This window comes from Ambystoma mexicanum, chromosome 4p (genome assembly GCF_040938575.1).
Source record: "Ambystoma mexicanum isolate Mex_15411 chromosome 4p, UKY_AmexF1_1, whole genome shotgun sequence".
Lineage (NCBI taxonomy): Eukaryota > Metazoa > Chordata > Amphibia > Caudata > Ambystomatidae > Ambystoma > Ambystoma mexicanum.
The window spans coordinates 1,269,852,273-1,269,878,858 of record NC_090927.1 but is presented as its reverse complement, the minus strand read 5'-3'; positions in this window follow the sequence as shown (position 1 = coordinate 1,269,878,858).

Below are 26,586 nucleotides of genomic sequence, written 5' to 3'. Positions count from 1 at the left end.
TCCGTCTAGTAGACTATATGGTTCCTTCGCCCTCTTGTAACCCATCGATGGGGCCTCTCGCTTTCTTGTCCTCCGAGGTGTTCTTCACTGTTGGGGGCCCTGCTGTATTATGTTTCACCTTCCTGGGTTTCCCCCTTTCCACCCCCTGTCTTGTTGGGGGACTTGTGAGGTGAGTCCTTGTGTCCCAGGGGGAATCTGGTTGGTGCCGGGGAGAGGTTTTTTTTTTTTTTTTTTTTTTTTTTCTTCCTGTGAGTCCCCCCCCCCCCCCCTGGGGTATGTGCGCCTGGGCTGGCGCTTAATTCCTGGCCCCCCCCGGGCCTGCTCACCTTTGCCTCTGTGTCCTCCTGTGCGCTCCGTGCAGGGTGGCCCCCGCGGCCCCTCTCCCGCGGTCCGCCATGCTCGCGCTGCTTTCTCCCGGCGCCGCAGCTGCTCCGCTGCACGCCGCTCTCCCCTCACCTCGGGGCGGCGCGAGGGCGGCTCCGTTCCTCGATCCCGCTCACTCGCTGGTCGATGCCTCCCAATCTCCCGGCGCCGCGCCGGAGGGCACCCTGCGACGCGGGAGAAACTCTTTCGGTCCCGATGGGGGAGGGGGCGGTTGCCTCGCTCCTCGTGTGTTCGGCGGCGCACGTCTATTCACAGCGCCTGCTTCCTCGCTGGGGGCGGGGGGGTGTATGGGGGCAGCTTGGTAGTCGGGGGGGGGGGCCGAGGGACGGCCCGTCACGGCTTCGGTCGTGCTACTTTCGGCGGCCCGGGCGGAGCGCGGTTTAGCTGCGACTCCTCACCCTGGCGGCCATCTTGGATCCTGCTGCTATACATTTTTGACATGTGACACAGTTGTTTACAAACTCAATTACCAATTCTTATATGTTGAGCACGAACCACTGTTCGTTAATCTCTACAGCTACATGCCCTTTAGACACATGTGCTGCGTAATGCAGCTGATCTAGAACAGTTTAGAGAAGCTACTGGTGCATTACTGGTTTCCCTGTACAGTTTTGTCTCCACACCAAATCTGTAGGTGACAGTGAGCACCCCCTCTCCTGTTCTTGTTATGGTGCACCTCCCTGCAACTCAATCATTTGGACAATGGGTAATGCGTTAAATGGCTGTGCAAGTATATGGTGCTGCCTTTGCAGTAATGCCATCAGGGGTGCATTATCTCTTTCAGAAGGCATTAACCACGAGTCTGCCCTATTGCTGCGATGTGAAATTAAATTTGTGCCACTGGTATGGGCGGCGCATTTTATTACTGCCACTTCTGCTGGGAGTGGCAGTACCTCTATTAATTGGGACAATAACACTGCATGTTGTACGAGGAGCCATCTCTCCTTCTGAATCCCCTCCTTTCCCAGCGGGCCAATCCTGAGTACACTGTGGATGTGACAAATGTTTACTGCATGCTCCTCTGATATATTCACAGTAGTAATTAGTGCTGTCAGTTCAGCTGCCTTTGCTGAATAATGTAGTGACAATCTCATCTGAGCCCATACCTGAAATTCTCCTTTGTCATATCAAATTACAGCTGCACCGGATGTCAACAACCGGTGCTCACATCTTTTGTTGATGACCCATCAACGAAGAGCATTTCTCTTCCTTCTATGGGCTATTTGTGTACCTGGGGGTTGTCCCCATCCTATATGAAGCACAGTCGTGCACATATTCTCCCACCTCTGCCGGTTGTGCTATGAATGTCACTGGGTTGACAACCTGACATCTCACTACCTCAATTCCTGCATTGGATAAAATGTCCTCATACCCTGAGGCTCTCTGAGTTGTCAATGTGGACTTAGATTTTTTCAGTATCACAAAAAAGTGAATGTTCCATATAGAACATAACTGCACAGCCCATCATTATTGTTGCTGACTTTTCAATGGCAAATGGCTATGGGCTTGTGTTGTTGTGGCTTATTTTGAGTGAGGACAGCCGTCATCACTGAGCCATCAGAATGTGAAAACAAATAATGTTTCTTTATAATTAAGGATTGCTAGGTACATTACTTTTTTTTGGCATTACTGCAATTTCTCCTTGTTTACCTTGTAACCCTTTTTTGCTAGCAGTGTCAGAAGTGTAACTGAATATTTCTTGCCTGGTCCTCCATGGTGCTGGACACCAGGAGATTATCCATGTACTGGATGACTGTGTTTTGCATTTGCAAGCTACTTAGGTTCATCTGTATCACCCTATTGAATACACTTGGCGACTTGCAATACCATTCTGTTGAACGAGTAGATTGGAGCCTTGTCCTGCGATAAGCAATCACAGTGAAATACTGTGACTCAGGATGCATTGGGATGGAGAAGAATGCATTCTTTAGACCAATAACTGTGAAATATGTTGCTTCTGTAGGTATATTACATAATATTGTGGCTGTATTTGGCACAAGTATCTTGTTCATGTGTCCATGCGTGTTTTTCCAGGTACCATTTCTTTGTGTTGTGCTGGTCTAAACAAATATTCTGTGGCCAATCGGAATACCTTATCTTTCATTCTGGGTACCCACTCTAGCAATACTTGTACCCCATAAAGGAATACCATGGTGTGGCATGGTGACCTTCGCAAAATTATGTGTGTGCAAAATGCTTGTATGATTGCTGTGATCTGCTCATAAAAAATGTGTCAAGCAACTTTTCTGAAAATGAAATTGTCATATTTAAATTGCTCATTATATCTCTTTTCCATATATGTTGATGGGGTGTCTTTGTAATACAATAGGGGTGCTACAATCTACTGTATTCCTATTGTGAGTGGTAAATCTTCAGTGATAGGAACAATTGCAACAGCCCCAGGAAATCCCTGTGTGTCCATTACTTTGTCTGACAGTAGAAAGACAGCCACCTTAATACAGGATTTGGTGGCTCCTGCGTCGAACAAAAGTTAGAAATCTTTTTGTCCAATCTTCATTGCTACCTTAGGTTTCTCATCAGGGTCTTTAGTAACTGAAAGGATTGGGCACACATGTGTCTTCTGTGGGCTGGCCTATTGGGTGTTTGGGCCTTTTCCTGAAAATGGAACTGGCCTACCTCCAAGAACTGTTACTCCTGTATAATGTGGTATTGTATTCTGGGCTAGCAATGTGCTGTCCTCCTGCGTGTATAATTGTGCTTCAGCATGTAAGGCATTCTGTGGTACTGTCGCCTGCTGCTGTGTTTTTACCTTTGGTTTCAGGGTAACTGCAGGCCCTACAAGTTGCATTTTATGTGTGGAGGGTGCCTGCACCTGAAATGGTGGCAGTTGGGCTTGGTGTGGCTGCATATGTGATTGTGTAGGCTTCCCCTAAGGCTGCATGGGTTGAACATATACCTATGGTCCCCCTTGACCATACTGCTGCTCTTGTCCATGTGGCCATGTCCTTGTATAGTGGCCCCTATGCCCAAATATGAAGTATGGTCCTTCAAATCTGGGTCTTGCCCCACCATATTCAAACCTCCTTACTCTCTGTGAGTATTCTCTGCCCTTTAGGCAATATCCCATCTGTGAGGCTATCCCCCTTTCTGGTAATATCCATGTTGCTGATACACTCCCTGTTGGAGATACCGTCCCTGCTGTTGGCACCAACCTTGCTGTGGGTATACTCCTCTCTGTGGCATGTGCCCTGCGGGGAGCCCCCCTTGCTGAACGGGGGAAACTTCGAGCTGTCCTGTGACAATATTGGTAAGTGCAGCCCCATACATGGATATTTTTGCTAATTTCTTTTGTACCAATTTAGCCTCGGCCTTAATTGCATTGTCTGCCGTGTCCTTCTCCTTCTCTTGTTTCCTCTTACAAAAGTGTAATAACATGGTCTCTATTTCTGCCCATCCCTTTGCCTCAATCCCTGCCACCTTTTCTAGGGAGGTCTGCACATCTGAGGGGAGTCCTCAGACCACTACGTGGTAGAATATTGGCACGTTCATATCCCATAATTGTTGTGCCTCTAATGTCCATATCTCCTGTATCTGTTGTATGTATTCTGCTGGGTCCTTATCTGGCTTCATTTTGCATGCCAGATTGGCCCCATGTCTTATGTGTCTAGGTACATAGTCCTCAATAACTTGCACGTGTGTGTGCAGCAGTTATTAAAGGGTGCACCATTGTGCATGTTAATACTCAATTTTACTCTGTTGTAAAACTGCCTGCTCCCATATTCTGTCCCTTGTTTCTACCATTATGGCTGTGAATAAGCTATTCATATTGTGGATCGCCAGAGCAACCCCTGCTGTCTCTTTCTCACGAGTATATATCCATTTGCAGACTCCTGCTGCGAGGATGGTAAGCTATACATTAAGTTATCTTTGTCCATGCTCTGCCATGGTACATAATGCACTCCTCCCCTGCCTTTCTGTAAAAGGGGGAACTGTGTTTATGGTGTGGGGGCAGCCCCGTCTTTTGCAGTGCTATCTTTAGCCTTCATATCCTGTTCCGGAGGGTCTGGGACCAGTCCCTACTGCTCCCCAGTCTGTCTCCCTTTCTTTCTCACCCTCTCTCCCTGTCTTTCCTCTGTCTTCTCCTCTCTTCCCTTTCCGTCTCCCTGTCTTTATCCTATTGCTCATCGTCCCATATCTCCCCACTGCCTGTCCCTGCTCCTCTCTCCACATCCGATTCCTCAAGGTCGTTTTCAGACCCCATAGGGCTCTTCTCCTCCTCTTCTGGTGTCCCTTGATATAAATCAAACATAATTTTCCTGGACGTCCAGCCACCTGATGTTACTGCCACCCCTTGCTCCTCCTCCTTTTTCCAGATCTCCTTTTCTATCACACTTTCAGCAGCTTTGAACGCAGTTTCTAATTGCTGCTGCTCACTTTTTTCTATGTCTGCCAAGTATTTCTTACTGGTTGTGGTTCTCTCAGTAGTAGTGACTTTAGGCTCTGGCTTTCCCTTCCTGCTATGTACCTACTTGGAGACACTCTTTGTGGGTTTGTGTACCATGCTTCAGGCTTCAACATAAGGTACATCTCATAAGGAGGGCAGGCGCAGTGGGCGCTACCGCCGTGTCACTACCTCTCCTGGCCCCTTTTGCAGGTTCCTCATTTTTCTCTTCATAGAGCTCCATGAGCCTAAAATATTTTGTCTGCTTTTTTGGTGCCTTTATATATGGCCAACAAATATCAGAACATGTTTTCTATGACAGGGCAAGGTGTGTTAGTCACTCTCAACTTGCGCCAACTTTGTAGCTGAACACAAGATCATGTGTGTTGGTAAGGGTCACAATCTATTTTCAAAATATCAGCCAACAGGTATCGACCTGCCTAGGGTCTTTCTCAGGGCTTGCGACAGTGAATTCCAGTTCTCATTTCATATAAAGTGGCAGGCAAGATCGTCCAAGTACTGTGTTTAAAGCACTAAAGGTTTTGCAAATGCGAAGATGGAGCAGTTTGCCAAATTGCCTCTATAGCAGCCTGATTTCTGTCTGTGACAACAGTGTGTCCAAAAGCAGCCTCTCTCTATGATGTCACTGTTCCTCCTCCTGGACATTCTTGAAAACACTGTCCAGAACCCACTGGAAGTGAAACTGTGACACATTATTACATAAGTAGTCCAAGGGTGTGTAAAAATTTGCATTAAACACCATGATCCACCCAATGGTTCACTCCAACTCACTTATCACAGTTGAGAGTTCCCTCCCATTATCATGCTGTAATTTAGATTCCCTCCAAATTTTGTATATATAAAAACCAATCAAAATGTGTTACTTGCACAAATCCAAAATATTCAACACCCCTAAACAATACACACACACTCGTATACCCCCACTCAACACTCCCTTCCCCTCTTACACTCAAACTTCCCATTCACATCAATCACTCCAAAAATCATTCTATGACCTTCTCCTCTCCACAGACCCACCCACTTTACCTTATCAAACTCACTGGTCCTCTCCACGTGCTCTCTCACTTATTCTTTATCACATTTAACGGCCTTCTCCACAGACCCACACAACTGTAACTACCTGTTAGCAACACCCTTACGCCAGCCCTTCCACCTCGGCCAACACAATATCCCACAAAATGTCTAATCTACAGCGTGCACTGCACATCAATTAAATCAGTGCTTACCTTCTCTCCATAAAAAATGACACAACTATACAATCGCCTGCACTGCTCAGCACTCTCATCTAATGGAAGTCTGCCACTGTCTACTACAGATGTGCTCACACACACCCTCTCTATTGGAAGGGTGGAACTAATATCTATGACTACTAAGGCCGATCGTCCTCACCCTGTAGGGTGCATCCTATACACCATAAAAAATCCTGCTGTGTGCACACTTCAGCGGCTTTGGTCGTTCATGCAAGGGTGCCCTCACGTGAACCAGAGATCTTCAAGCCCTCTCTTGCTGAGTCTTCCCCTCACGGCCTGCATCTCTACCTGAGCATGGGCAGATCTCGGGACCAGGCAGACCTTTGCAAACTCTGCATCTGCCGGGCCTCCTCATTGGTGCACTTGGAACCGGTCTCAGCCTGCCAGCCCTGTACTTCCAGGAGTGCGGCCAGATTACCCTCAGCTCACAGAGGGAACTGAGGATCTTGCTGGGGCCTCCACAATGTACCAGGAGACCTCTGTCAAAAGTTATCCAAAGAAAGAAAAAGTCATCCAAAAAAGGAGCGTACACCAAGCAAGAAGTAACGCAAATGTATTGGACCCAAACAGATGGAAACACAGTTCTGAAAGCCCTGTGAAAGGAACTGAACTGAATTAAGTGAGCTGTCAACGCGGCCCACTGCAGTGGAACTTTTGATACAAAACGTATCAAATTATCATACAATATTTTTTGTTAAATTTTTAAGGCAGGTCACAAGAGCTGATTGGTGGCAATATGTAAATCCCCTATATCCAAATATATGAAAAATGATCCTAATTGATTGCTACAACATTTGGACACAGTAACATTAAAGCCATCTTTGATGTCACAAACCTTCCCACACTGCCGCTCAATTATGTGATTGTGCTGAACAGTCAAAAACATTTGTTTGCCATTGGTTGGCAATATCCAATATACAAAATAGCTTGAGATGGCAAGGGCATGTCGTTCACACCCAGTCAGACCAATGCTGTGCCTCGCGGACATCAGCGAGGACACTGTACAATGTTGCACCTATGGGACACCGAAACCTCCCTCAGTGATTTAACTCCCCATCCCGCACCCTGTAGTCCCAACCCCAATTACCCGTCCACCCAGATCCCTTCTCATGCTTTGCTGCCAAGTGTGGTCTGGAAAAACGATACCACGCCGTGGCTGACATTTCATTAACAGTATTTAATTTCTTCTTCTCTGCCAGTTATCCTTGTGCACCCAGTTGCCTAGCTTGTTAGGCTTGAAAGTATCTTTCAGAATAACTTTGCTGTGGATGTGTTCTCCTGGGAACCTTTAGCTGTGCAACATTTCAGCACACTGGTTTTTGCTGAATGTTAAAGAGATACATTCTGCTTGTCACACACGGGCATGCAGCTTTTTTCTTATTAGCTGTCTGCAAGAAATGCTTCTTTAACTTGGGCCTACAACAAATGTGCCTCCTCTACTGTTCACATTTCACTCAAAGAAAGCCCCATACTATAAGCCCCTCCTATAGTATTTTGCACCCACTCCCCATACCCATTCTATAGAACTACCCCGAAGTACCCACCCCTCCTTGAGTTCCACCCTGGGACTTCTCGCACTGAGCCTGCTTTTATAACTTGCAAGCTGCACCACATTCCATGACCTGAGGTTTCTCGACGGGATTCAGATTTTTCAGATAAATGTTTATTGAAGAATACATTGTTTAGCTTTTTAAGGGATCCCGGGAGTGCCAGGGGCAAGCCTCAGTGTATTAATCACCTGGTAGGGATACATCGGTGCAGCTGGTAAGTTGTGTAGTCCCTGTCTGAGGATTGTCTGGAGAGCCTCTGGACCTTTTAAGCCCTATTTAGGGAATGTCGGCTTTGCCCACTGTAATTTTAGGCCCTTTACAGGGAACTTTAGAGGTCACTCATGTCTCTAGATTAGACAGCTTTCAGTTCAGTGTATCTCAGGATTAGCCCTGGTAGTGCTAGGGTGAAGTGATCCCTCCCTGAACCAGATATCCCCAGGAGGAGGTTACTGGGCAGATGTTCCCTCTAAAGGAAAGTGCTCATTGTTCATTTTCCTTCAATAAACATACTGAAGTGGCTCAATAGAAGACACTGAAAAAACTATTCTCATCTTCAGAGTCTTCTTTCGAGTGGCCCTAAACATTCAAGGCAAAGAGTGTGAGGATCCATCGGGGCAGAGTGACACTAGCACAATGTACACAACCCAACCCTTTATTCTCTGGCATAGGCAGAGTGAAACGGACAACCGTGGAAACAGGGCAGGAAGTGTAGAAATTGTGACAAGAAAAACCCTGGGGAAAAATAACCCACAGTTGCTACAGCATGTTCTATCCTGAGTGCAAGGAGAAAAGGACTCATGGGTGATGCTTGGCATCAGGAATCAGAAAGCGGGCCAAGACCAGATAAACATTACAAAAACAACATTTCTTGGTGCCAGAAAAAAGTGCTCCATTCCCCTCCTGAAGTACAAAATATCCCAAAATTGTGGAGTAAATGGGAACGGCACGTAGGAATGTTATTGGTTCTCTTGTGCTTTCAAGACATTGGGCCTCATTCCGAGGTTGCTACTCTGGAAACAACAGTACTGGTAAGGTTGCTGGTACTGTTGTTTCCAGACCGGCAAACGACTAGTTCTGCGACAGATCCTTTCAGCCCACCAGGTCTGAACTGGTGGGCGGAATGGCACCCGCTCGCAGACCTTGATGGATGCACCGGCACCATTCATGAATAGTGCCGTTGCATCCGTCCTCCCCATTCCGATTCAGTCCAATGGGACTGAAATGGGAATGGGGAGAAAAATATTTCCATGCCTGGCAATGAGGAATTACCGGGACCGCCAGACCATAATGCCCCGGTAAATCCCCATTTCCGGATGCCAGGAAAAAAATTACTCCGGCAGCATCCGTGCCATTTTTACCAGCACGGCTACCGCTGGACTAATAATGAGGCCCATTGTGGGAAATCTCTTGATGTAAAGAACTTAACTAATACTATATTAATATATATCCCGCTTGATTACCTTCAAACATTTCTCCTCCTTGCTCATAGCAGGTCTAGAAAATGGTCTCCTGCTGAAGGTCTGAATAATTTCAAGTAACAAACATTTGTATGCATGGTTGTCTAATGAGATGGAAAGAAGAGACTATTGGAACAAGCTGAGTGACTGAAGCACAGACCCAATGTCAGAATTATACTTGCATGATTGGCAATGTATAAACTTCATTCATGAAATAGTGGATCTTTGAAACAAAATCCCCTTAAGAACACATTTTCGGGGTTCTCTAGGAATGGAAGAATCCTATGTTAGTTTTTTTGTTTTCTTTAGGGTGTTGTGGCGAACCTCAGTGCATTAAGCTGCTGAGAGGGTTACCTCGACACAGCCCTGACTGAGTATCCTCAGGGGAACCACTGCACATTTTAACCAATATTTGGGTAACCTTGGCTTTGCCCCCTGCAACTTTAGCACCTTTACAGGGAATCTCAGAGGTCACTATGATCTTTAGTTTACACCCCTTTCCGACTACCTCAGGAGTAGTCCCCATAGTGCTAGGGTCAAGCCAACCCCTCCCTGAACCAGATATCCCCAGGAAGAGGTCACTGGGCAGATGTACCCTGTAGGAAAGTGCTCACCAGTCTGAGACATTTCTCTATAATAAACTTCCTGCAGTGGATCAATGGAAAGCATTGAAAAACCTCTTCTCACCTTCAGAGCCTTGTTTCGAGTGTGCAAATTGACATTAAATCACAGTAGATATAAGAGCCCCAATAGCGATCTGCCCTAATCTTTCAAGGCAAAGTGTGTGAGTATTCACCGGCAGATATTGACACTAGTACAATGTACACCACCCAACCCTTAATTCTCTGACATTGGCAGAGGGAAAAGGACCAGGTCAGGAAGTGCAGAAATTGTGAAAAGAAAAACCCTGCAGGTGCTACCGCATGTCCGATACTGACTGCAAGGAGAAAAAAAGGATTGGTGGGCTATGCTTGGGTTGGGGAATCAGAAGGTGGGGCCAAGGTCACATGAAAAAAAGAAAAAGATTTGCGGTGCCAAAACAAATGTGCCCGCCCATGCTGAAAGACACAGTGTCCCAAAAGTATGGAGTAAAGGCAACAGCACGTAGGAGTGTTATTGGTGATTTCCTTGGAACATTTCTACTCCTTGCTTATAGCATGTCTAGAAAATTGTTCCCTGCTGAAGGTCTGTATAATTTCGAGTAGCAGAGCTTTTAATGGATGGTCGTCTAATGAGAGGAAATAATAGGCTATTGGAACATGCTGGGTGACTGAAGTACAGACCCAATACTAGAATGATTCTTGCATGATTGGCAACGTATAAACTTTATTCATGAAATAGGGCATCTTTGAAACTGCATCCCTCAATAACAATTCAAGATTCTCCAGGAATGGAAGAATCCAGTGTTTTTTGTTATTTTTTATTTAGTTTATTAAAACCATTCAAATATGATATATTATAAACATCAACGTACAGCATACAACTTTTAATTCAATAGAGTTATACATTAAGAATATATTGCAATGTCCATACAATCCATCAACTGTAAGTCATTTCAACTAGTGACTTGTGTAGAACCATTGAACATCTTACTAGGGCCAAAATCAATCCAGATTGACAACCTTCCATCAAACATTTTAAAATTATTTGTCTTAATAACTCTGTTTCTTTGCTAATTAACAAGGGCTTTAGGTTCTCTAATTCAGTCGGATTCTTACAGAGGCGACAAAATCTATCTACTTTAACAATTCCTCGATGGGGACCTTGTTTTATCAAGGGTCCCAAATCCATTAAAACAAAACCTCATATAGATATTTCCGTAGTATTTTTCAGAGAACCTGAAGAAGTACCATGGGATGGCGTTGTTGGGAAATAACACCCTTGTAGACTGAGAAAAGGAGTTATAACTTGATATTTGGTTACAATGCTCTACAAGAAAAAAAAGAACAACTTTAAAGGATTCTCAAGGAGGGCTTACCTATTGGAGTCTACTGCTGAAAATATAGTGTCACATTTCACCAACAAACCCTATAAATGGCCTACAAAGATTAAAATGCATAGCCACATTTAATTAACAAAAGGAGAGTTCTCTGAAAGGTTTAGAATTTGTGTGAATTAATTGAGTTCATTCCATTCAATTACTGACCTCTAAGAAGAAATACCAAATTCATGTCTAATTAGCACTATCAGCAGTGAGTAGGGCAGACTAAGGATTTATTTCCCTAAACATTCCTCCAGAGAGGTTAGAGTTTCCCATTTGGGATAAAAAAAAACATCAACTCCAGCACATATGTCCGTGTTGGCAAGACTTTCCCTTTATAATAGTTAATTAATGGAATGAGTGACTACCTGGAGAATCTGGCTTTATTTTTTCTCAATTGAGCATACAATGGGGACATCTTGGCATTCAGTCTTGACATATGTCCTGCTATGTTAGGTTTATCATAAATTGTGAAACCTAAATAAAAAAGATGGAATATTGTTTTCAATTTATATTGTCCAAGGCCCAAGTCCCTTTTATTTTCTTCCTGTCGCTTTTAGTGATAAAAACTGCCGACTTATTTAGGTTGATTTGCAGATTGTTAGATATCATAAACTCTTTGAGGTCTCTCAAAGAATGTTGGAGACCAACTTGAATGGCATCAAACAAGATTATATCATCAGCAAACAGCAGGGATATAATATGAGGTTGCACAGTTTCAAGGGTCAAATCCTAAAACAAAAAGTGGAGTTACTCATTAATATGCCAATTGAATGTGTGGTTACCAGGAATTAGCACATCAAGGTGTCCTCTGAAAAAAGTTGGGGACTTCTGAAAAAGTGGGGGATGCTGTCCACCCGCATTTATTATCAACTTGAGCCCTGCCCAATCTTAAGGGCAAAAGAATGGCATTTTAGTAGATCGTCAAGCACATCAGCATGATATAAATTAAAAAGTCAGGGTGTTAGTACTCAACTCTGTCCAATTATTGTTTATAGAACTTTACTGAGGCTCCACCTGAAATTCATCCCTCTCTGGATAGAGACATTTTGGTGCAACTACAAAATCAACTTTACCAAGCCTCCTGTGATTCCCCAGGAGCAAAGCATTGTTAGGGAGAATTCTCTGTTTAGGCTGAATTTCCTAACCTAGTGTGTCCCCCAGCAGCTTTGCTGGATTTTTGGGGTTTATTTTTTTCTCCTGCCAAGAGTGAGACTCTTTTACCCTCACTCTTGGACATGATTTGAGTGTGTTTCCTTGATCCTAGATGTGTTTAATGGGCTATGGGGTCTTTTACTCCATAGGGCTTCATGTGTTTTTGTGATGTGTGTTACACAGCACCCTCAGTGCAGCAACACAGGGGTGTCATAGTGACTCCCCAGTATAGACTCCATACCCTGGGACTGACTACTGTCTCCCAGGGTCTGTAAAGTCACCATTGACTTTACTAGTCTTAAATTCTGAACAGAACCAGTACAAACCATCATATTGTGGACATACTGGCTGGGGCAATTCGATTGCCCCGGGGTCTGTTAGTCGAGGGGGCACATCTCCGTCCCCCCTGATCGAGTTTTGGCTGGTGGCAGTGGATACTACTTTTTATATTCAACTGCCAATATTTCTCTATGGTATTTCCCATTGTTCGAGGCTACTATATTTATTTATTTAATTACGATAGCCTCGAACATACCGCCGGTTTATTTAATTAATATTAATTCTCCGGTTGGTATTTTTTGCCAAAACTCGGTTCTAAAATGGCGTTTGTGTTCTCTTCTCCACCGAAGCCCTCCAAAGTGGTGCCACTCTGTCTGGGGTACTTAGGATGGGTGGAGGGGGATTTAGGCACCCTGGACTGAGTTGCCTAGGCAACTCAAGTCGCACTCCGTCTTGATTGGCCCAAGTGGTGAGCCGGCCGGCTCACCACTTAGCATGTTTGAGTGACAGCTAGGCTGAGTGAATGGGGGTTTTCTGTATAAAAGCAGGGCTTTGGGGACTGGAACTTCAGAAGTTGCCACAGGACCTAAGAATCCGACGAGGGAGAAGCTGAGCTGACCTGCCACGACAACACCACCGGTGGAGCCCTGCTGGACCGTCTCAACACTTTTCCCAACGACAGAGGAGATCTCCCGCCGGAGAGTCTTCTTCCTTTGACTGGTGGGGATAACCAGTTTCACCGTCTTTTCGCCTTCCCGATGTATCTGGTGGCCGCCTTGCCTGTGCCAAGCACCCCGGCAACTGGGATACCACGTTTTACCACGACCGCGAATTAAAGGGTAATACCTTTAACCGGAAAACTCTGCGGCTGGTTTCTTCCCTGGCAGTGCAACGACCTTCATCTTTCCTCCAAGTCGAGATCTTCTCTTCCCCTGGACGACGATGAGACTTGCACCCGCTGCCAGGAACAACTGCCACCGCTGGAGGATCCTTCCCACTTAAGGTACCGTGTCCCGCCCGGCTTCCCTTGCCACCGACTGTACGAGATAGATTTAGCCCCCGGCTTTTGAACCTGGGTTAGCCTGGAACACCCTGGCTAAACTTTTCTGAGCCTCTCTAAACTCTTTTCGAACTCTCTGCAAGACTTTCAAAGCCGAGTGTAACTGTGTGATCTTGGGCGCATTTGTGCTCTGCTCTCTCTAAGAGTGGGCCCAGCCTATGGACTTTGGCTCACAAGTGACTTTTTGCTCTCCTGCCTTGCTAATAGTGTTCCTAAAGCCTAGAGTGGTGTATCTTCCCATATTCTGTCTTTTTCCCTCCCTTCTTCATGAACTTATTAGAGTGCCATCTGTAGTTAAGCGCTCACCTCTGTATGAAAATAAGTGGTGTTAACTAAGACTTACCTGATAAGGAATAAGGGTTATATTTATTATAATAGTAACTGTGTTTAGAGTGTTTTACAATAAGAGTGCTGGAGTGTTTCAAACAGTGTGTTTTTAAATAAATAATTATATACTTTGATACCAAAGCTCTGGTCAGTGTTTGCTTCTATTATTTTATCTGAGTGCCTATTGTGTATACTTTGCATACTGCCTAACTCTTCTTGAGGGAAGTCTGACTGCTCAGCCACAGCTACCAGGTAAATCTGGGTGGTACAGACTGCTACCAAGTGGGTTTACTGCTAACACCTGTAGTCCTAAATCTTTTGCAATGTTCCCAAAGGGAACTGCACAGGTTTCTGTCTAACAAGCATGTTCCACAGTTTGTTTCCATCTACACAGTCGAAGCCTGTTGAAACATCAACACAAGCTAGCTAGAGAGGGGACAGCCTTTGAGCCAAGGTTGATGTTGCAATAACTTGAGGAATATACTATTCAAAGTGGTCCCAACATTAGGCCTGAACCCTGTTTAAAGTGTGGTTGGTCTATCTATGGAGGAGTCCCATTTATTCATTTCGTTCAAGAACAAAGAAGCAAATAGTTTAGATGTTGGATCCTATGTTTCTCCCACCTGCCACTTGAGGCGGCACTTGCCGCGTATGCCTTTAGTAATTAATGGACCGACGGAAGGCACAGCATTCATAGAGCATTAACAAAACTTCTGAAAGGTATGACAATCTGCCGACACTGTTATTACCTCTAAAAACTGTGCCATTATTTTCGACTTGGGTCATGTGCTCACCCTCCATCGTTCTAACTTTTCTCCATGTTCTTATATTCTCTTTGGAGTGCATCTTAATTTATATTTGATGCTGCCCACTTAGGCCTAGATAATTGTTCCGCTCTGTCCTTTACTGTAGCCTGTTCCTCCACCCTTTGAGCTAGGCTTTCCTAACCCCTGTATGCCTTATTGGGCTGCCTGTGTTGTTTTTACTCATGTTATAAGCAAGCATTATGTATTGTCGATAATGGGCCTCATTCCGAGTTCGGAGGTAACAACGCTGCTATTTGGGGCATGGCTGCCTCCGAACACGTCCAAACTCCGGCCTGGTGAATGGAGTAATTACCAGTCCATTCCGAGGTCGGAGGGACCGGTAATTCCCCATTCCCCAGGGCCATTCCCCATTCCCATTTGAGCCCCCATAGGGCTCAATGGGAAGGGGGAAGGCGGCAATAACGGTACCGTAAATTACGGTACCGTTATTGACCCCGGAGACCCTTTGCGGGTCCCATCCTTAACGCATTGCTAAAAGCAGGCGTTAAGGAAGGACCTGCAAAGGGAACTTGTAGTAGGGCGGTAAGGGTTTAACGGCACCTGTCTCGTTACCGGTGACCATTAACCCTTACCGCCCTACTCGGAATGAGGCCCAATGTCTTCATTATCAATTTTGTGGGGCGATGGACCAGCAATGTCAATTCTGCAGATATGTCTACTTTTAAGGGAAACCCATCAAACCCCATACTGTACCCTTCAGTGACCAATATGTTGTTCCAAACACAAAGTCACAAATTAAGCTTCCCTTTTTCTGTCTTGAACGTGTCTTGTAACTAAGATTAGTGCAGTTAGTTTATGCCAAAAAACAATTCAGCTTTGTCAATTATGACTTCACCAACAAGCACTTCCCAACATTGGCTAGCTTTTACAGTATGCTATGTCTTTTCAAAGCCTAATTAGGTCCTGCTCATATTAGAGGGAATAGTGATGAGCTACAATCAATGTTCAATGCACACAAGAGAGAGAACCAACATTGCAAGACTTCATTTCAAGTGAACCCAGAGGGGCTCATTCCGGAAATGATGGTAATTGTACTGCCAGTAGTAGTGCTACCTCCAATTTCAAGGGAGCTAAATTTTGGTATACAGTCAAAAAAGAACGTATGCCCTTACAGCCTATACATTTCCAAATTACAGCTTCTGATAAAATAATTACCAATGGCAAAGATATTAAGAAAGAAACTAACATGTATTTTGGCGGGGTGATTTATTGACATTTTTACCACCACTGGTAAGCTATCATTGGGGTGCTATTTTTACCACTAGAACTAAGCATGGGCAGTAATATTTAGAAGTAGTCATGATTCATCGGTCATTAGGTGATTAGCACGTCTAATCTGCATCGGACCATTGTGGAGCAGTATTGACCACTGCTGCGGTATTTACAGAAGTAGGGCCAAAGAATCAAAGCCACATCTATGTCCCAAGGCTGCTGTAAAGCGCTGTTTGGGTGACAGTGAATGGAACATGTCTAACCCTTAGATGAAGGTATGTGTTCTGCTCGTTGGGAATACAGATGTCATTATCACACAATCCAGGCCTGAATGCCGCAAAGGAACACAAAACACTACTTCCGGAGAAGTGTGCCAGGTGATGTGGTGGAACCCAAGTGTCTATCTTATTATTTCCACCTTCTCACTTCATTGACACTTCATGTTTTTATGACAGTCCTCAACAGTCTAGGGCCTCATTACGAGGTAGGAGGTAGCCATGGTGCTTTTAGCACCATGGCTACCACCTTACCGCATTCCGGGTCCGGGTTCCCGAAATAGGGACTTACCAGGTCATTCGAACCCAGTAAATCCCCATTCCGGGAACCATTCCCCATTCCCATTCGAGCCCCCGTAGGGTTCAATGGGAATGGGGATGGAGCTAGTAACGGTACTACAATTTGAGGTACCGTTATTAGCTCTGAAGTCCCTTAACGGGTCCCATCCTTAACACCTGGGGCCTCATTACGAGGTAGGTGGTAAGGGATTACTGGCACCAGTAAGGACTCCGGTGCCGGTAATCCCTTACCACCCTATTCCGAGGTCCCTTAGCGGGTCCCTTCCTTAACACCTGGTTTTACCAGGCGTTATGGAAGGGACCCGTTAAGGGACTTCAGAGCTAATAACGGTACCGTAAATTGCGGTAACGTTATTAGCTCCATCCCCATTCCCATTGAGCCCTATGGGGGCTCAAATGGGAATGGGGAATGGTTCCCGGAATGGGGACTTACCGGGTCCTCCAAGGTTGGAATGACCCGGTAAGTCCCTATTTCGGGAACCCGGACCCAGAATGCAGTAAGGGGGTAGCCATGTTGCTAGTAGCACCATGGCTACCTCCTACTTCGTAATGAGGCCCCTGGTCAGACCAGGCGTTAAGGAAGGGACCCGCTAAGGGACCTCGGAATAGGGTGGTAAGGGATTACCGGCACCAGTGTCCTTACCGGTGCCGGTAATCACTTACCACCTGCCTCGTAATGAGGCCCTATGTGTTAAAACACTGTTTGATCAGTGAGAACTCTACATTTGAAAAAACAAATTAGATGTATCATTCCGCACAAAAATGCGTCATCATCTTGTGCAATTGTTTGCTAGATTTTGTGAACTGTAATATCATGCGTGCCATATCTGGCGAGAATCCAGGTTCCATGTGCTCATGCACAAATGTATCACTCCTCCATGAGCCTGGTGTTAAACCATTATTAATGTGATTCTGTGAAAACATCCGGATTATGTTAAAATCATGAACGCAGCATTACTTCCTGTGAGAGACACTCCTTATTGCCAGTTCGGTTTCACATTCATCAGTGCACAGTCTGTGGGAACCATTGTCCCAGCCATAAAACAATCGTTTCACAAATTCCGTCTCCGCTACCCAAGTATTTAGATAAATAAGTCATTCTTTTGGTCTGCAACTGTCCTTATAATACTTTTGAAGTTAGCGATTATGCTTGAATTTTAAATGTGAAATACTTTGGCTTGGATGTTTTTGTTCAGAGGTGCGCAAAGGCCGGGCATGCTTGACATTTAAAATAACTTAACGTTACTTGGACTGAGACCAAATTGTCTGCAATTGAGCAGGTCATTATGCTTTGCGTTTAAGAACTCTTGTTTCAGAGAAATTATGTGGGGTCATTTAAGGGCACTGATAATTCTTGTACGTTTTGGCAAACGGTATTTTACTTGAAGGCACTTGAGCTAACTTTCATTTGAATGTTAAATAACGTCAATGCAAAAGAACATTTTCTGCTCATATTAAACAGGGAAACAACACGTATCTTTGGGGTCATTTGAGGAAATTAGTATTTAAAAGCACAATAGGTTTATTGTGAGGACGTCTTGTCAGTGAATCGCCGTTTGTGTTTTAGCAGACTTCCACACAATCATAGAATCTGTGCCGGCTTAAACTCATGTTTTGTGCAATGTGTTGCTGTCTTGTTGTTGCACTGACACCTGTCCGCCTTGAAGTGCGGGTATGGAGGGAGTGCACGAGGTAGTTTCTAGAATGCCCTTAGTGGAGGTACAATTTTAAGGGATTTTCGCTTAACCGACTCCTTCTACACAAGTATGCTAGTAGAAAAATGCTACACAGTGGATCAAAGTGTTTTTAGTGCATCCTCGGATATTTATTTTAAAAAGCCCTCGTGTGTTTTTAGTTTTTCTTTTGGTTAGCTATGTGTATAATCGGATAATGTTACCTGTGGACATGTGCATGAAGCTCAAAATGTAAAATTAAAAATATGTTTAAAAATGAATAACTATGTCCCAAGACTGTCTGCATTAATCAAGCAATTTAAAGTGGAAAATTATATCGCATACCACTGTATAGCACAGACAAAACAAACTTCTCTAGTTGTGGTGAGAGAACATTTCGGCTACAGAAGACTTGAGTCGGACATTACAAGTCAGGGGTCAACTTGAGAGAACAGTACTGTTGCATTTATCCTCTGGGAACATCTAAGATACCCTAATGCACATGCTGATTGCATCTAATCAGATTTTCAATGAAGTTTGATGCCTCACCTTTTATGTATCAATATTTGGACTGGTGAATGAGGGACTTCACACAAAGCGTAATGCTTTCTTGCATCCACCTGCATTTTTAAACTATCTTTCTTAACAAAACCCAAACTCGACTGACTCACAACTCCTCAGAAATTTGGCAGCAGGCTGAAGTCCGACCCAAACTTGTGTCTTGGTTGTGCGACTGGGTTGGAGTTCATCTGAACAATCAGAAACATAGAAGCGCTCAGATAAATTCAGCTGGCCAATGAGTACACGTGACGATCTAATCCTTTGCAATGTGTGCCTGTCTGTTAGAGGGGGGAACAGGACTGGTCCACACTATGGAAGAGCAGTAGATCTTGTGTTGTGATGATTTAGGGCATTTGTTCAGAGTCTTTTTCACATTTTATTTTCTGGTTGTGCTGCTTTATTGTGCTTGCTTTGTTACTTTAATTGTGAATCCTAAAAGACAGCCTTTATTTAAACCCTTAGTTAATCCCTTTCCCTTCTCTTTTCATCTTCCTCTGATGAAAGCAAAAAAGTAACCCTTTGTGAAACTTTTATTCTATGTCCATTAAGCTTCTTCTTCCACTGGAAAAGGAAAATAAAAGAAAACAGACACGTTGGGGCATTATTTAAAACCCTTTCCCAGTAACCTTCCTCATTCCAGAGCAAAAATAAACCCTTTGTGAAACTGTCTGTAGAACTGCTTGTACACATTTTGTTGATTGTACAATATCTAACAAACTTTGTATGTAGTAACCAGTGGGAAAACATTATGTGGCACAACACCCGATGAACAGTTGTTCCATTGTACATAATAACCTGAGATAGCATTCTCATTGGACAATCCGCAGGCTGTAGGAACCATTAGTACCCGGCACGCGCTGCTCACTGGCAATACAACGTGTGGATTGGCTCTTTTCCTTTTTCAATGACATTTGTGATGTGATCTTTGATGTCCTGGGTGTTAGTCTTAGCAGTGCACGGTGGTGGCGCAAGTTATGGTTGCTTAGTTTACCATAACTGGTGAATTTCTGGGTTTTTTCGGTTTTACTTGTAACCATAACGTCCCTTTAACAAAGGTTTTTCATTGAATTTTATAGGTTTTTATTAGTGCAATTTAACCATAACGTCCCTTCAACAAAGTTTTTTCATTGAATTTCATAGGTTTTTAGTAGTCCAACTTAACCATAACGTCGCTTTAACAATGTTTTTTCAGTGATTTTCATGGGTTTTTATCAGTACACACTATTTTCCGAGAACTTATTATTATCATACTTACCCAATATAACAATATTTGTGTCCACTTACAAAGTGTCACCTTACATCTCTGCCATTTCCCACCTTCTAGAATCATTTTTAACACTTCCATACACTTTCTGCAACTATTTCAACTAGTTTTGCATCTGTAAACGTCTACGAACATCTGACTATATTGCGGACCTTCTGGACAGTGCCATATGACCATACGCTGGCGCGCTGCATGGTGACGTGTCCGAGAACTCGTCCGCACTTCACGATAAGATCCGTGCTTCGTGGGCAGTTTGGAACTGCATTTTCTACTGATCTAGGAACTTTCAAATTCAAAATGTCCCTTGCACAGCTCCAAAACCTATCCCTACCCATTATCCATTAACAATCTAGAATACAGTACATACTTTTAGCAAAACTGATATTTATCTTAAAATGGTATCAGCTATTGCCATCCCTCCTCCCCAAGAGCCACCACCACTGCTGTAATCAAGCAGCATGAGAAACACTGCCCACTACCGTAGAAATAACACCCACGCAACATTTTCCCCTGTCCACCTGCCCCTCCAAATTAGAGTTTGGTGCATATTCCCTCATTTCCCTCCCCACCTTTCGTTCTTAGATCGCCTGCCAAAAAAATAAAATACATACAAAAACAACAAAAGAAATGTTCCTTTAGGAACCACCATTCACAGTTAAAAAATAGAACTAAAACGTACAGACTCCATCTACTTTACATTTCTCAGTAAAGTACATAGACTCAATAAGATCTTCCAACATTTCCATTTGCATTTTGGGTTATGCTAATGAAAATATTGTGGTGTTTATCCCCCATTCCACTCCAGGGACTGGAACGGAGGATACTGGCCTGGCAGCCCAAGTTATCAGCTCAAGCGAAGCGAGGGTGGGTAACAAGGTCTCCGGACCATTATCCCCCCATTCCAGCCCCTGCAATGAGGGATGAAGTCCATTAGCACCCTAGGTTCCCAAAGCAGAAACCTGGGCTGGTAAAACAAAGATTTTTCTTCCTACACCGGGACGCCTCCGGCATCCCGGTGTAGGGAGGAAAATCCTTTTCCAAGATAGCCACCATGGAAATGGAAAGCGGGGTTCTGTACAAGCCCCCATCATAAACACAATCGAGAAACAGTGCAAACTTAAAGAAAACAACATTCAATTTTGGAGTGAACAAAGTGATTGAGAGGTTAGTGCTATGCACTCTGTGTAGCTCGCAATGGGAGGCTGATGTGGAAGCTGACTGAAGAATTCAAATAACACATACACAGCATTTTAACATAGTAGTAGCCTAGAATTGGGCATTGGTGGAACCTGTGCGAGCACAGACGTGGACTGCATACATTTCGGTGCTGGACTGGCCACGTGCCATGGCACAAATACAAGTACACATCGGTTGTTTCTGAGTCTCCTCACCAATTGGCAACACCAAAAAGCCATTGCAATGTTAGCCAGGCATCCATACCGGTCATAAAATGAAACCTTGACTCCTTTGTCTACAAATATGTCTACTGTAAAACTTACATAATAATCGGCATTTCCATTCTCTTGGCGTAACGTGGAGTGTCTGTTCAGATCAACGATTTTTCATCAAATGAAATGAAATGTTACTTTATACAGTTTGCAAATGCTGACCCTTATCATATGTGACGTTTTTACGTACCTCACCCCATTCCTTTCCTTTCCTTACAAAAACTCCTTTTATTTCCACGGACAAAAACAATAAAGCCTTATGCCTAACTTGCTTTCGGTAAATGGAAGCGACAAAATAGCTCAGCAGGACACGAGGGAGTAAGCAGCTTAAGGCATTGACCTCGAGGCCCACAGCATCGATTCCCACGTACACCACTGTAGCATTAGGAATATTTAGGAAAAACAACCAAATTGTTTGCTTGCATACAGGAATGTCACGCGAAATTTCGAAGGATTTATGCATTTTCCCCAGAGATAATTTGAAAAGTTTGGCAAGTGCTATGTTGTGTTTTGTAATGTGTTTTACCTCGATGTGCACGGACACTGGTCGCTGTCTGATTCAAGTTGGCAGGCGTTTCCAAAAATCAGACGCACTTCACGCTTTTCACCATCCAATCAATGGGTGTGCCCGATGTCAGCGAACAACACGTTGCCCTCTAAGCCAATCGGTGTCCTGTCCGCGGAACGAACAGGGAAGTGTGTCCGTGGAGCGGACATAGATATCTCAATTTTTTTGCCAACTACTTTTGAGTCGTTTAAAAAAAAAACTGGACGGATTTTCACCAAATTTACAAAAGCACACTTTCAGGAACAAGCTGCCGCTGCTGCCTCAAATTTGGTGAAAATCCGTCCACCGGTTTGGGCTGTAGGCATGAGCAACATTTCTTCTCCATTCAGTCTATGGGAAAACAATACATTTTGGGACCCCCCCTATACCTTTGTCCCCCCTTGACCAAACCTCACCAAACCTTTCAAAATAATTCAGAGTGGGCCATATACTATTTATTGCAAACTTTGGTGAGGATTCGTCCAGGGGAAGCAAAGTTATAAGCCACCCAAAAAGTGCTCTTCCTATGGGTTTACCAACTTAACCATAACTACATGGCCGCCACCGCAGGCCATGTAATATATTTGTATGTACATCATATATTTAGAAGTGTAACACAGTTGATAAAGACTTTGTAGACCACACCCTGCAGCAATACCAGGAGATACGGCCATGTATATCTTGTTAAAAGCCCTTGCGGCGCTTAGGCATTTAACTTGGACTTCAGGGCCCGTAACTCCCAGGACAGACCTTGAGCTAGTTCTACAGAGTTCAATGATATGTCTCAGAACATTCAGTTTGGGCTGCTATTGGATAATCACTGGACTATGCAAGCCGGTATAGCCCAGAAATGCTCATATAGCCTATAGATGCTCCCCACATCATTCACTTAGAATTTCCTTCAATGCTGACTGCCTGCCATTTCCTCCTCCAGGCCACATTCCTGGGTAACCCATATGTCTGCCCTCTGTTGGCATTACTCCTCATACCTAACGTGATTGTTCAGTCACTACCAGCCTCTTTCTTCGTCTGTCCAGTTGACTATTATGCAGAGTCACCAACATTCCCCTGCATTGGCAAAGCTGCATTTTTGTAATCTTTCGGCTTTATTGCCTTTTGAGATGGGGTTATGAGTATATACTTCAATTCTTGCGCTATGCCTTCGCATAATATCAGTGTTTCCTTGTTAACTCTGGCTACCGGACCATTACGAGTAAGTATAGCCCTTGGGGAAGGGCTATAAAGCTTGATGATTCTGTCATTCAAATATAGACATTGTATAATGACATTGCAGCACTAGGGAGGAGAGCTTTTAAAAAATGTTATCGGTCTGTACCCTCCTGTTGCGCTGTCCACTTTGACACAGGCCCAAAACTCAAGTGTGGGCCAATAACACCCTCATCCCTTTGACTCTATTGCTTATTATCTGATTGAACGTAGTTGGGTCCGGATATCTTGTACTTAAAGAATTAGTCTACACGTTCCTGTTTGCAGTGGGTTGCATGCATTTTATTTTCGTGATTTAAGTGGTCACCTCTCAGGGCCTTTATCAAGGCTGAATTAGTACATTTTAGACAGATTTGTGGAACATATTGTGTTACATTGTGTTAGTGGTTATTGGTATTTCAAGTGTTAGGTTTAACTTTCAAGCCTGGATAAAAACATGATCATTACAAGATATTTACAAGAGCATAGTCATTTTAAGGGATGATTTGCGAACAGTGGAGGAGGAGAGAAGAAGGGGAAGGAAGGCAGCAACATTGCTTGGTTAATATACGTTGTTGTTTCAGTGTTGTCACACTTATAGAGCCTAAAATATAGGCTGGCGAGTCGTTTAGCCTGACAGGGAAAGGCCTTACCTAGTAGTTGAGTACACATTAACCGGATGTCGGGTCTATATTGGTGGTCAGCTATCAAAGCTTATCTTGTTGAATGGCTTGGATGTAAGCATGGTTGGGTAAGGATCTTAAAATAGAAGAGTGAGGTAAACTGGTAACAGTGGTCAGACCCATGATGCACAATGCTTTTGGTGTAGGGCTATGTATTGTTGGCTGGATGCGTGAACAGGCACTGGGTAGGCTTGAGGCATGTCCATAATTGAAGACTTGCGCTGTTAGGGTGTACCAGAGCGTGGCAAATGGTCCAATGGTGGTCCTACCTGTGTAAGAGTAGTGCTTATTTTTAATTCTCAGGTGTGGGGACTCTTAAGGACAGCCTCCCCTGTGTTGTTTGAAACAATGGGCCTCATTATGAGTATGCAGGTCCGGTAACAACGGTGCCGGTAAGCTACCGGCACTGTTGTTACCGGGCCGGCACACTGAGTTCTGCATGCGGGTGCCTTTCTGCCCACCAGGTCTGACCTGGCGGGCAGAAAGGCACCCGCTCGCAGACCTTGATGGATGCACCGGCACTGTTGCACACAGTGCCTGTGCATCGTCCTCCCCATTCCCATTGAGTCCAGTGGGACTCAATGGGAATGGGGAGTTACTTTTTCTGGCACCTGGCTTGAGGGACCACAGGGGCTGTAATGCCCAAGTGATTCCTCATTGCCAGGCGCTGCAAAAAAAGCATAACTGCGGAGGCAGTCTGCCGTTTTTACCGGCACAGCTACCGCCAGAGTTATAATGAGGCCCAATCTAAGGGTTTAAGACATTATTTCAAAAAGGGTAATTTAACGAGATTTAACAAGAGTTGCTGCCCTCTCAGGTGGGGAAAGTGGGGGTTTAGGGCTGTGAGTCTATGACCAGGGTGTTCAGGCAGTGCATCAATGATTACTGGATCATTTGTGCACATTGGTTTATGGTTCAGGCAGCGCATCAAGAGTTGCAAGCATGGGGGGACATGGGGAGGTCTATGAGCCTGTGAACAGGGTGTTCCGGCAGCGCATCAATTATTACAGAGGTAGATCATTTTTTAACATTGGTTTAGGGTTCGGTGCATCAATGGTGATAAGTGTGAGGGAAATGTGGAGCCATGCATAGTTCATCTAAAACACAGTGGAGCTGTTATACAGTCTCTGCTGTTTCTCGTTCTGTGTGTGTGGTAGGCTGTTCGTACAGGCTCTATAAAGGCCTGTTCAGCCACTGATATTTTGCGCATGGTTGTTTAGCAAGTCATTGGCCCTCATTACGACCCTGGCGGAGTGGGTTACCGCCAGCGGTAATCGTGGCGGACCCGTCCGCCCTACTACGAGTTCCCGTAGCGCCATGGAGCCTTTCTCCGCCTTACGTAATTAACGCCTTCCCCACTCCCATTATACCCTATGGGGCAAGAATGGGAATGGGGAAGGGCAAAATGGGGATTGGGGATTTACCGCTCCGCCAAGGTCGGCATGGGGTGGAAAATCCGCCAACCCCCATGGCGCTATCGGCAGCTTTCCGCCGTGCTCCGCGGTGCATTTAGCACCGCGAATTCCGCCAGGGTCGTAATGAGGGCCATTGTGACTTGCAATAACTGGAAACCGGTCCCTTTCGCATATGCGTGGTAGTGTACAGTGACACTACTTCTGTTCGTGCATGTGCGCTGTTATAGCAATGTTCATGTGTCTTCTCTGAGTGTGGTCCTGTTGCATGCGTGCACAGAATGGTAGCCATGGATTGTAGGTTCTGTTTTGCATGCTCAAGAAGGAGCGTGTCCATCGTTCTTTTTGGGCAATTACAGTTGTAAATAGCGCATGACCCGGGGGTGGGGGGTCACAGGGCCCATTTAATATGTTCGAGTCCCTGCCAGGATATGGCTGTGCTATGTGGTGCACAGCTCTAGCCCTGAGTTGATCCATGGTGTGCAAAACTGCAGTCCTAAAAAGTATATATAATGTTAAATAATTATACAAGTGGGACCGTTTTTTTGTGCCATTGTCCTTTTGGCTGGAGGTAGGTTGTTACCTTGAGTCGTGGTATGTGAACATGGATTCCTATTCCATAGAGCAATGACACGGGGACCTTTTCATATGTTGAAGTCCCTGACAATCGGATTTCCATGAATTAGAAACAGAGGAGGTCATGTTCGTATCTGGCGCAATGTAAATGAAAGGTGTAAAAGCTTTTACTAAGGCTTTAATGCCTTCCATTCATACCACACCATATTTTCATACATTTGTATGGCGGAGAGGAGGGGTGGAATGCAACTTTCATTTCCACCACCTCCCACCCTCTCTGCCATACTCATGCTCCAGCATTTACAATGACATGGACTTTCAATGTACACGCTGCCTGCGATTCTGGCTTGGCAGACAGCATGCACAATTACAATTAAACGCTGCCCGAAATGGTCGAATGTCCGAGAGCATTTATCTGTAATTGTCAACACTGCTTACCAATGCGTTCATAGTAAGCAAAGCTCTTTTTGAAAATTAAATGCTGCCCGACTGGCAAGAAGTGCTTACAATAAAATGTAAATGCTGACTGGCATACTCACATGCCAGGCAGCATTTACTCCCTTTCTATGGTGGAGTACTAAAGTGCAGGGCAAACGGTGGCATACCCAACTGTATGCCGCCTTTTGCCCTGCACATTGGCACTCTGCACCGTTTGTTGCAGTGCTAACATAATGGCTCCATGCCGTTAAGTTACGAGCTCATAGAAAATGATCTCCAAAGTGATTTGTGGGTAAGC